We start from the raw sequence: 12,998 nt of genomic DNA on the forward strand, positions 1-12,998 counted from the left end.
GGGGATGGGGGGGGGGGGGGGGGGGAGGGAGACACTACCCACTTTTCCAGAGTTTCCTTCACTACGATCTATATCCGAAATATCTTTGGTCTATGTGAAGTCCGTGCACATTTATAACCTTTGAATTGTAACTGTTCCCATGGGGGTACAGAACTCTAACTTTTACGTGCAACATAACCAGTCATTATTTTCAAACTACTATAGTTCGCCTAGTGTTTGAAATTCAACCACTACAGACAGCACTATACCCTTGCATTCCTTTCCTTTCATCTCCTTTTCTTTCCTTTCCTTTTCTTTCTGGGTGATTGCATTTTTTTAACAACTCTTCGAGGTACTATTTTAAGTACTGTACTTTATTAGAAACAAGTGATTTTTTAGAGGCTGGTGCTTTCTCAAAACAGGGACCTTTTTTGAACGAGATACCTTTTTAAAACCGGGCAATTTTTTTGAGCCGGGTACTTTTTGGAACGGACAATTTTTTTAGAACCGGGTTGTTTTTTGAACCGGGTACTTTTTCGGTAACTTTTCCAGAACCGGATACTTTTTAAAGCCGCGTAATTTTTTAAAACCGACTACTTTTCCAGAGCTTTTTTGGAACCGGATGACCCAATCGACCTACGAACAGCTTGTATAATTACCCTGCAAAAAATGTGACTAGTCTGAGATGCATCCTGCATGAGTCGCGAAAGAGTATGCGACTATAGCCAGTTTTGATCTCTTTATATGGGTTGGAGTGGCTCCTTTTGTTTGAGCATGTCTTATGGAGAGAACAATTGTACCTGTGCATTATGCATGAACGGGTAGTGTCGGACAGATCCTTTTTGTAATGTTCGACACTTCCTCTTTGTACCTTTTGGGTACTGTCCGACACGCCCTATTTTTACCTCTAGGGGTACTGTCGGACAGATATTTTCTGTACTGTTCGCCACTTTCTCTTTGTACCCCTATGGGAAGTGTCCGACAGGCCTTTCTGTTTTCATACGGGTAGTGTCGGACATATTCTCTTCGTGCCTCTACAGGCAGAGCCACACAAGTCTCTTTTGTTCGCCCGTGGATACTGTCGGACAAGTCCTCTTTCTACCCGTACGGAATTTCTTTTGGATTTTATAATTTTTTAAACTGTAATAGAATATTCTTAATTTTTTTATACTCAGCTGAGCAGAGCTCAAAGAGTATATTAATTTTGTTCGCATAACGGTACCCCGTAACGGCATAAACTAATCGAGATAGATATAGACTTCTATATATCAAAATGATCTGGGCGAAAAAAGAAATTCATTCAGCTATGTCCGTCCGTCCGTTCATCGGTCTATCCGTTAACACGATAACTTGAGTAAATTTTGAGGTATCTTAATGAAATTTGGTATGTAAGTCCCTGGGCACTCATCTCAGATCGCTATTTGAAATTAACGAAATCGCACTATAACCACGCGCATTTTTTCGATATCGAAAATTTCGAAAAACCGAAAAAGTGAGATAATTCATTACCAAAGATGGATAAAACGATGAAACTTGGTAGGTGGGTTGACCTTATGACGCAGAATAGAAAATTAGTAAAATTTTGGACAATGGGCGTGGGACCGCCCACTTTTAAAAGAAGGTAATTTAAAAGTTTTACAAGCTGTAATTTGGCAGCTGAGTATGTAATGTTCGGTTACACCCTTCCTTACTTGTTCGTATTGGTGTTGTAGAATAACAAAAACAAACCGAATATTACGATAATGGAACATATGGTCCTAGTATTTCAGGTTCGGTATAAAGCTCCACATTTTTCTTAAATAATGCTGTTCAAGCACATTTAATCTTTTTATTTTATTCGTTTCGTTGCTGTTTGTTTTTTTTTTTTTCAATTGGCTACATAAACTGACTGATGCCGAATATACACAAAAGGGACTATAGGGGAGCAGCTGTACCCCAATGTGGACAAAAGAGATCAATCGCCGACCTCTCTCTTTAGGGATATAGCGCTCGATTTTTTGCAGGGTAGTAAAATGAAGAGGTGCATACAAACAAACAAGGGCGTGCTAAAAATGGGCACAAATTCAAATAACCTCCTGGAGCTGAAAAAATTGCTAAAGTGATTGCTGCTGGTAACAGGTGGTTCTATGGTAAATTTTTTTTACGAAATATGTCCACATCCAGGCTTCCTTCTCTTTTTTGAAATTGAAAACTTATTTTCTCCCAATCTGGGATTGACAATTTTTGTCCCTCTTGAATCAACAAGTTTATAGTACAGTATATCCTCAAATCATATGAAATTCCTCTTTATTGCTGAGGTGCAAAAATTACGTTCCATGCACTGCCTCTTCACATTTTTTTGGACCAACTACATTTTTAAAAGGGAAAAGGGCGTGTGTGTTTGGCAAACAAGTTTTCTATGAAAACTCTGGCTATACACGGAATAATAACCGCAGGGTATACTCAGTACAAAGTAACAAACAGATCCTACTTGCTGCGCTCCTTTTAGAGCCTCCTAAAATGAATAAAATAAAAAATTTCGTAAAATAAATTAAATAGCAGTAATGAAATCTATTAAAAAGTGACTGCAATTACAACTTAAGTAGTAATTGAAGCCACTGATTATTTGAATGATGTGTAACTGATTGCAAATATTCGAACTAAACGTTACTTGTTGGTTGGTATGTGGTCTATGCATATGGAGGAATTGAGCTGAGCCAAGCTTGAGCTGCTTGACTGATTGTTCAGCTGTTGAATTGTTTTTTTTTTCCTTATTATTTACAGGCTTACATTAGTTGTGCGCTCGGTTGATTAACTACACGAATGCTGATTAACACAAAAGTTTTTATTATTAAGCGGATTACTCAACTTTCCAATTGGCTAATACGTGAGCAAAAGTAGCAGGCAGCAAGGCCGAATGGGTGAATGTTGGTAAATATAAAAAAACGCAGTGAAAAAAGAAAGGAAATTAAAATTAACTAGGAAAAGATAAAAAAAAGTGAAATGCAAAGCTAAGCTAGGAGGAGCAGTGTAGTGTATGCTTACGTGTAGAGTGACTTAAGAGTTTGTTGCTGAATTATTGTATCGGAGAAAAGTGAATGGCTTGCAATTTTTGTGCAATGATTTTGCAATCAACATAAAAAAGGAAGAGGAATTTACATTAGCTGTCCAAGTACTTAAAGTTTTATGCTCTAACTGTATTTCATTTTCCATTAGCTATACCTCTCCATCTATCACTGCCTCTCCTAATAGAAGCAATAAGCTTACTACGTACCGAATTTCTAGTAAATCGCATCAGAAATACGATTTTTCAAAGTTAAGCGGTATTTTTGGAGCCCGAGCAAGCACATATAAGTAACGGATATATAAAAGGAATAAATGAACCCTAACTCGATCTTAACGAAGGCTTTGAACAAGGTATCAAAGCTGAAGATGAGCAATGGAACCTTCGCAATACAGCATCGAAACCGGAGAATACACTTGAGAAATGCTCAAGCTGTGTGCGCCAACTATACAGACTCTCGGAGGTGGCATACATAATCCATACTAACTAACGTTTCCAGCTAGAAATTATAAAGCCAGACGAAAATGTTACCTATTGTATTTGATAAGAAAATGTCTCCACTACTCTGAGTCAAAGAGTCGACTCTCTTAGATGCACTAACAGCCACAGTACGATAAACTGCATGGTCCATGAGTATAGATTCATAAAAACACTGCATTCAGACTCAACATAACGAAATGTTTGATGCATAAACATCTTTACTGGCGGTAAGTAGGAAACCCAGCATGCTTTTTACAATTACTCAATGAGTGCACATAAACCAAATAAGAGCAAACAAAAATTTAGAATTTGGAGAATAAAAGCCAAGTTTATGGTTACGGCATATTTTAGGGTCACAACTTCCATAATGTTGTGGCGTTTCTTATGGTCTTATTTATGGTAACAGTTACGGCTACGAGCGCATTTCTTATTGCGGCGATTACGATCCCATGCCGTGGTTAGATTTTGGTATAAGTTGCATTTAAAGTGATGGTAACGTTTAAGGCTATATTTACGGTTAAGGTTATGGCTACGTTTATGGTTATGGTTATGGCTACGTTTACGGTTATGGTTACGAACAAACTCTTTGCTCATATTGTTTTGTGGCCCTGAAAATGTGGAGTATGTTTTAATAATAAATTTTTCTAAGCAAATAAATTATTATTATTTTTGTATACTTTCTTGTCTCGCTAACCTTACATTTGTCAATGTTAAATAATTTCTATTGACAGTTCAGGAACTAAAAACCACCCCAAAATGATAAATGAAGTGATGACTGTCAACTATTGTTAATTTAACTTTAATTAAATTTTTATCATATTTTATGAGAATTCGAATTAGGTTTTTGTACACCTCATTAGGAGTGCAAAAATCTGGCATTGCAATGATGCAATAAGTTGATTGATTACAGAAATATACTAAAAAGAGATACACATAAAATATTCATATTTTTGCATGTCATTCATGGGTGTGAAGATTAAAGTTAAAAAAAAAGAAGAAGAAAAAATAAATATATCAATAGCAAAATCAAATCTATACTTTACCGAAGTGTTTTTAAAGCTGTAAACAAAAATTAAAGTAAAAATCAAACAAAAAATATTCATCAACAAAACCTTGTAATGTGATTTGCAAAAATAGTTGAAAAGTTGGAAATGAAATGCCGATATATAAAAGCCATGAAATGACAAAAGTTTTGCAATTTCAGCTCTTAGACAACAACAATAGTAGCGACAACAATCATTGCAACAAATAACACCAACCAAATGCATACAAATACAAGAAATAGTAAAAAAGTTGGAATAGATAAGAGCATGAAACAAAATTGTTGCTGTAACGAATGGCAGCAGAAGAAGCAGCAACGCCAACGAAAATTAAAATGAAGGTCGCTTGAGCTGCAAAAAAAAAAAACAAATTATGTTTATAAAAAAAATGTTATTGAAATAAAACTTCAAAATTAATATAAAAAATTTCAAAAGAAATAAACAAATCTTTTTACATAATATTGAGCAAAATATCTTATTGAGTAAATTCAATTAATAAATACAATAAAGAAAAAAAAATATAGTTGAAAAAAATGATTACAGGAAAAAAGCAACGTAGAAATAAAAATAATAAAAATACAATAAAAAAAATAAAATAAATTTTGAATAAAAAAAGAAAACATTTAAAAAAAATTTATAAAACAAAAAAAAAAATTGTTAATAGGAAATTAAAGAAAAAACTGAAGATAAAAAAACAAACAAAAAATATCTTTGTATTTCTTTAAATAGAACAAAGCAAATGCCAGTTTCCTTGAAAACAAATTTATCTTAAAAAAATTACTTAATTATTTACATATATAATAAAGTAAACTAGACTTATTTTACTAAAAATAAAAATAAATAAATGTAAGGCGCGATAACCTCCGAAGAGATCTAAGGCCGAGCTTCTCTTCCAATTTGCGTCGTGCTCCTCTTGATTTTCCCTACAAATTGGCCGGACGGGACCTACATGTTTTATGCCGACTCCGAACGGCATCTGCAAGGCAGATGAGTTTTCACTGAGAGCTTTTCATGGCAGGAATACACCCGGAGCGCTTGCCAAACGCTGTCGAGGGGAGACCCCGCTTAGAAAAATTTTCTTCTAATTGAAAAATCTTATTTCTAAAATTTTGATCTTGCTTTGCCCGGGGTGTGAACCTGGGGCATACGGTGTGGTAGGCGGAGCATGCTACCATCACACCACGGTGGCTTCTTTTACTAAATAAAGTAAAATAAAGGTAAGTAAGCAGAATAAACAAAGCAAACCGGCAAACAAAGAAATAGAAATAAAAAAATTGGTAAAAATAATACAGCCTTATACTTGGTAAAAAAAATTGAAATAAAAAAAGAAATTTAAAGGTTAATGAAAAAAATTAATAAATACCATGAAGTAAAAAAACCCCTAAAAAAACAGCAAAAAGCGGCAAAGAAATAAAAAAAATAAATAATAATAAGATCTAGTAAAAAAAATAAGTAAATAGAACAATAAATTCAATTTAGTAAACAAAAAATAAAAAAGTTATCAAAACACTAAAAAGAGTGTAAGAACCAATTTAAATAAAATTAAAAAATTCCCATAACGAATAAAAGAAAAAATAAAGCCAATAAAAGGGTTAAAAAAAATTATAAAAAAATAAATAAGATATTGAAAAAACAAAAAAGAAATACTAAAATATTTATGATAAAGTAAACTATAAATTTGTAATACTAAATAAAGTAAAATAAAGGTTAATGAGTAAAAAAATAAAGCAAACCAAAAAACAAAGAAATGTAATAAAAAAAAACTGATAAAAAAGAGTAAAATCAATGTTTGTAAAATGAAGTGAATAAAAAAGTTAAAAGACGAGGAAAACAGAAAAATAACAAAATCTAGTACAATTAAAAAATGTATTAAAAATTGAAATAAATTGAAAAAAAGAAAACGAAAAAGTAATTAAAATATTAAAAAAAAGTGTGAAGCCCCTTCAAATAAAAAAGTAAAGTAAAATAAAATAAAATAAATAATATACTTAAGATTTTCTAAGAATTAATGAGCTTAACACTGATAAATGATAATTGTTATTCAATTATTATTTTTGGTTTTTATTGGGAAAAACTGAAAAGAAGAAAACATTTATTTGCATATTGCGATGGTACCATTTCGAAAACCGCCACGTCATCATCGTCAGGCAATTTCGCAATGTTTATTTATTTCAACAGGTTTTACCGAGAATTTGACCGCGGTTCGATTCCCGGTAAAACCTGTTGAAATAAATAAACATTACGAAATTGCCTGACAATGATGACGTGGCGGTTTTCGAAATGGTACCATCGCAATATGCCAGTAAATGTTTCCTTCTTTTCAGTTTTTCCCAATAAAAACCAAAAATAATAATTGAATAGCAATTATCATTTATCGGTGTTAAGCTCGTTAATTCTTAAAAAATCTTAAATAAAATTGAACACACCATTAAACATACAAAGATATAACTATAAATAATATAATAAAATAATAAAAGAGGAAAAAAATTTAAGCAAATCATATAAAATAAAAAATAATTAAAATAAAATATAATTAAAATGAAATAAATTAAAATCAATAATATTAAAATAAATAAAATATAAATCATAAATGAAATAAAACATAATTAAAATAAAATAAATTAAAAATTCAATGTAATAAAATAAACTAAATATTATAAAATAAAATGCAATAAAACAAAAATAAAATAAAAGTAAAATATAATGAAGTAACATAAAACAAAATAAAATATAAAAAAATATCATAAAATAAAGTAAAGTAAACAAATAACTAAAAAAAAAATTATGAAAGGAAAAAAATAAGACACGGTTTTCAAAAACACAAAACTTAAAAAAAAACTCATCACCTATCCTTAATACATCTGCATATATTTGTATTACCATAAAGCCAGTGATACAAAGGAAAAAGCTTGCATTCAAGCCAAATAGTCACACAAGCGACTTGTACACGCGCTAATCCGTCCACTTATTTAAACAGTGCAGCGGTGGACTAACATTTTGATTGTTGTCAATCCAAATATAAATGTATCTAAACATGTTTTTTTGTATTTGTAAGTAAGCAAGTATTTAACCAGTATGCATATTGACACAGGCTTTGAATCGATTGAGAGAAAGACGGCACAAACAAGCGATGGCATCTGCTTCACAGTATGTACATAAGCTCAAACATATCTACATACACGTGATGTCAAGGTGAAAAACCTGCTAGCAACAGGAAAAAATTGAAAAAAACCCATATGGAATACATGAATTTGCTGCAAGAAAATTTCAAAAGCAATCATTAGACAATGACGATGACAAGTCATTTCGTCTGACTGTCTGTATAATAATCCGCTATCTAACCGATATGGTCTGTACAAAAACAAAAAACTGGGCATAACCGGTGCGGTACGTTCACTCGACCTGTTGCTTTGACAATTAGCTATATCCGTTATGAGCATGTGTATTTGTATTAGCCGCTAATGACAGTGGCGTCGGTAAGGTCGATACGGAGGCCAAGGGGGATATTTGCGATAGGTACTGCATGTTGAGGAACAGGTGGGTATAGTAACCACTTTGCTATCGAGGAAGTATTGGACTGTTTTGCGCCGAATTAGATTGTAGAATATAGATTTTATCGATATTTGCGCCACCTACGGGGTTTTTCTTTTAAACCGAATTGTATACGTCCGTGGAAACCCATTCCTATTATGAACTTGTCTGGTCTAAAAGAGACGTTTAAAAAGTCTCTTAAGAGTGCTTAATCTAACTGTTCATGGAAATTGTTTTTTATTTTGCAATTCAGAGGCCACTTAACGATCTTAGTAAAAGTCCTGTTTCAATAGAACCTTTCCGACAAGCTGGGTATACTATATGATAGAGGGAGCACATTTTGGCAAGTTTTTTTTTTACCGATGCAGAGATGTTATTCATACAAAAATAAAATGCTTCGCATCCAACTCATCTCAAACTACTAGCGAGCAGTCCACATTAGCCGTAGCTTCACTAGCTCATGCATTTTCATGCAATGAGCATGTCAACCGATCTGGTGACTATGCGTATAAAGATATACGAGCGCCGAGAAGACGTCGCCATACGCCGAAGCTGCCCAGTCCTGATCAAAAGGCATGCCAAATGTCAAGTTAGAAAACGAAAGACCTTCACTTTATTCACTTGCTGTATTGAGACACAAATCCAGTGGCTCCCCCAAAGTGGTCTCTAATACCATTTTTTGTGAAATCTAATGGTACCTCTAAGATTGGAAAAGGCTGTACGTCAACGATAAACACTTTAAAACTCCAGGCGAGCCACTTTAAGCCACATTTATTGTTGCGAAACTCAAATGAAAGCGGCCTCAAAGTGATTCATCCCTTGGCCTTAAGTATGAAGTCTGGGCAAATATGTTGCCTTTTATGTAGAATAGTCATAAAGAAAACCGCTGCTCTTTGCGGCGCGTCTTAGTGAAGGTTGGTGCACATCTTAGCGGCATAAGCGCTTATTGAACTGGGTCCAGAGAAGAATGATATCCTATATAGGATCAAATGTTTATTTGTACGTCTTTATTAAAATGATAAGTTACGAGAACTCATTTGCTCTTTAGTTGCCTTGTATATCGGCGCGTTCGGTTCGGTGCTAACATTTCTGCTGGATATACGCTACAGCAATCGGAAAGGAAGACTGAGTTGGTATTTAGGTAGCCTCCCGCCCAAGTTATTATTTTGGGTGCCTTTTCGCCGGGAAATGATAAAGGGACGGTTATGTTCGATAAAATATTCTTTCAAATGCAGTTTGCTTTTTGCCTAATTTTATATTGGGTAAACTTAGATCACTGATTCATCTATTAAGAAAAAAATTACATTGACTGGAGGAGAGACGTAGAGGGAGCGGGGAACTAAGCGGAATGAGGAAAGTGAGGTTTAGGAAAAAGTAAATTGATAAGGATGGGTAGGGATAGGGAAAGGCAGAGGCAGAACCAGATGGTGGGAAGAAGTAAGAGTGGGAGGGAGGAAGGAGAGAGTAAATACGAGATCTAAAGGATCAGAGAGAAGAAAGAAACGAATTAGGAGAAAAGCAGCTGAAAAGGAAAAGCGAAAAAGGAGGATAGAACTGAGAAATGTGAGCATTCGCCAAAAGTTATAACTTAACAAAATAGACTTATATGAGTTTTAAGCGCGGATTACACTTATTGCTTTAAATGTATGAAAACATTTTTTTGAAGCAATTTTTAATTTATAATTTATTTAATAATTTGGGAAAATTTTTGAGGAGATTTACAAGGTATAATCGAAACAGCTGTCGCCTTGTCCATCCTGATGTCACGTTGTTTAAATTTTTCCCAAATTATTAAATAGACTTATTTTGTTTTGTTGATTTTCCGACAGGGTGGATAAATGATGTATATTGGAACGATTCCAATATAAACAAAATAGCTTTTTAAAAAAAATACCAATTTCTCAAATCACCTGTTCTGCAGCGGCGAAGCGCTGGGTATAGCTAGTTTACTAATAAAATTTGAATAAAGATGATGCCACTTGCTTTCATATTCAACCGCTTACTGTTCAGCTGAGCCGCTCTGTAATTTATATTACCATAATTCCCAAAACACTCTAACTTCATTATAAATTCACTCAATTAGTATTATGCAAGTTATTTTTTCTATTTTTAGCAACCAAATATGCATTTATAATTTTGGCTCATCAAAGTTAAGCCATTTGTTTTTTGATTCATTGAGTCACTTAATCATTATTCACTTAAACATTTTTTTTGCATAATTTTGTGGTGCATTTCGCAACAAGATTTTCATTTTTTTTTTTTATTTCTACGATTTTGCCTTTCTATTACACTTTCACCAAAATGAAAATTTGCAATTGGACATAAATTCATGATTAAGTGTTGAGTTGGTGAGCGGTTGTTTGTTGATAAATTTGTATACCCAGCTGTGCCGGTGTACCGAATATTAAAATGTTGTTTACATAATGTCTAAATTTTAAAGTGAGATAGATATATCATAATCTTAAGATATATATTTATGTTTATTAGAGGAATAGGGAGACCAACTGAGCTAGAAAATTAGTTGTCACACCCAAATTGGCTCATAAGTTAATTTTTGTAAAAAAACTAATAATAAGCACCAACCAATTACACGCAAACATATCCGTACCACCTGAAAAGACGGGTACCAGTCTATATGCGTAACATTGTTTTTATCATTTGGTAAAGTGTTACATACATACAAACATACAAGTTAAGTGTGTGTACCAAAAAAGAATGCGCAATATCTTTGTGACTATCACAGGCATTTTTACTATTCTTTTATCTTCATGGTGAAACATTGTCTTACAGCTCTAACTCGAACCAACAGTCGTGTATAAAATGTACGATTTTATCCGTAATTAGACCCCCTTACGTCTTCGTTTTACTGATTTTGATTACTCAGCTGGCTAACAAGGTGATTGTTAAAATTGGCAAAGACGTTAGCAAGAAATTGAATACATGAAAAGAAAAGTAAAAATAAAAAAACTTAAAAAAAATGTATTTGTAAGTGTTTGAAATAACTGAAATATTAAATATTTTTATGTAATAATTATAATAGAAAATCGAACACAAAAAGCGTTAGCGCAATAAAACTAATTACTAAAATAAAAATAGTGCAAATCGGTTTAACGTGGCTAACAAGTGTCTATTTTAATTTGTTTGTCACAATAAAGGTTTTTTGGTATACTTTTACGCCCTAAAAGTTCAATAAAAGAAAATCTCAATAATTTATGCGCTTACTTTCATACTCATACTTCTTTCAGATAAGTATACCGTTTTCGTTATAAATAGATTTATGACTCATTGCTATAAGTGGTGTTAGGTAACAAAGTTGTTTAACTTTTTGTTTATTTTTTTAATTAAGTTTTCGAATTTCCTTGTATTATTTTTGCATACTATTTTTTGTTTCTGTATTCATGGTAAACAGCGGAAGCATTACTATTAAAAGCAGTAAAATCCAGTAACATTGATCAAGTTCTGTTGAACGAGCCTAAATATATTCCTTGCAATTTGGGATTAATAACATATAGTATATGTATATGTACCAAAATGGTTATAAACGGAATAGCAACTAAAAGGCAGTACTTACAAATTCACCGAATGGGAGCAACATCTTTTATGGCCATTACGACCGTCATCTCAAAGCCGGATGAATTTCCGCTGATAAACTTTTTCTAGCAGAAATACACTTGGAATGTTTGCCAAAGCACTGCCGATGGACGACCCCGCTTAGAAAATCTTTTTCTAAAGTATTTGATGTTCTCTTTCTCGAGACTTGAACTCAGAACGTTCGGTGTGGTAGGCGAACATGCTGTCACTGCACCACGGCGGCTGCCCCATCAATTATACGCCCTGTTGAAAAATCAACAAAGTAAAATGAATCATCATCCCGACCGTATCCTTTACCAAAACCCTCACCATAACGGTGGTCATGGCTGTACCTTTAGAGAGTCATCATTTCCCTCACAGAGTATATTAACTTTGTTCGCATAACGGTAATCCGTAACGGCATAAACTAATCGAGATAGATATACAGCCCGATTCTAAACGAAAATTCCGGGCGAGTTTTTTCCCTTCTCCCATTCCTCGTATTCTAAATAAAAATTCCTTGTGAGTTTTTTCACTTCTCCCTTTCCTCCTATTCTGAACAATGTTCGAAAAAGCGGGAACCGGTTATGGGAGAAAAGTAGGTATTATGAATGTGAGGGAGAGGGAGATTTCTCTGACATTTCATAGGAGTTTTTTCACTAGTTAAATTAAAGGGAATGCATCAAAATAGTTAAAGGAAATTGGTTCTTTTAAGAAAAAACACTTATTTGTACAAATTTGTGCTACAATGTGTATTTACATTCTACTACAATATTCTCACTGTTAATGCAACAACAACAACCACAATATTCATTATTTTAAGTCGAAAAGTATATCATAAGCAACGGAAGAGCTCTTCGTATATTTGATGCAGCCATCCAGAAATTGCGCAAGGATTTTTTAAGAAGGCTTAAATAGATTTTGGCATATGGCGAAAGGCGAACTCAACTCGACTTGGCCGCCAGAAAATTGCTTTGCAGAATGAATGTATGCAACTCCGGCGGATTTGTGTTATCCCGCCGTCTTCCTCTTCTTATGCTCCTCTGTTGATGTTGTTGTGGCACCAATTCATTACTTATTCCAGTGAATACCACATGAAATGCAATAATTCGCAACAATAATTAAACTTTTTAATTTTTTAAACAAAATAAGAAATGCGCAACGAAATTTCAAGTGACAAAACAGCTGACTTCGAAAATTCGAAATTCCTATTCCCCAGTTATTCTCCTCCCTAGGAGAAAAGAATTGGAGGAATTTTTCCGCGGGAATAAAAAAATCCGCGAGAACAAAATTCCGCGAGAATATTTAGAATTGGTCTGATAGACTTCTATATATCAAAATGATTTGGGCTAAAA

The 12,998-nt window shown here is 33.4% G+C and overlaps 1 protein-coding gene and 1 long non-coding RNA gene across 5 annotated transcripts in view; one reads left to right on the top strand and one right to left on the bottom strand.

The window, feature by feature from the left end:
- Window positions 1-12,998, top strand: part of LOC137233688 (uncharacterized) — a 540,569-nt gene that overhangs the window by 102,135 nt on the left and 425,436 nt on the right. Inside the window, exon 2 of the long non-coding RNA XR_010947535.1 lies at window positions 2,743-2,889. This is a non-coding gene — a long non-coding RNA (uncharacterized lncRNA). The remainder of the gene's footprint in view (window positions 1-2,742; window positions 2,890-12,998) is intronic.
- Window positions 1-12,998, bottom strand: part of LOC137233687 (cyclic AMP response element-binding protein A-like) — a 261,324-nt gene that overhangs the window by 91,461 nt on the left and 156,865 nt on the right. The window lies entirely within an intron of this gene.

The sequence above is a fragment of the Eurosta solidaginis genome, chromosome 5 (genome assembly GCF_040869045.1).
Source record: "Eurosta solidaginis isolate ZX-2024a chromosome 5, ASM4086904v1, whole genome shotgun sequence".
Classification (NCBI taxonomy): Eukaryota; Metazoa; Arthropoda; class Insecta; order Diptera; family Tephritidae; genus Eurosta; species Eurosta solidaginis.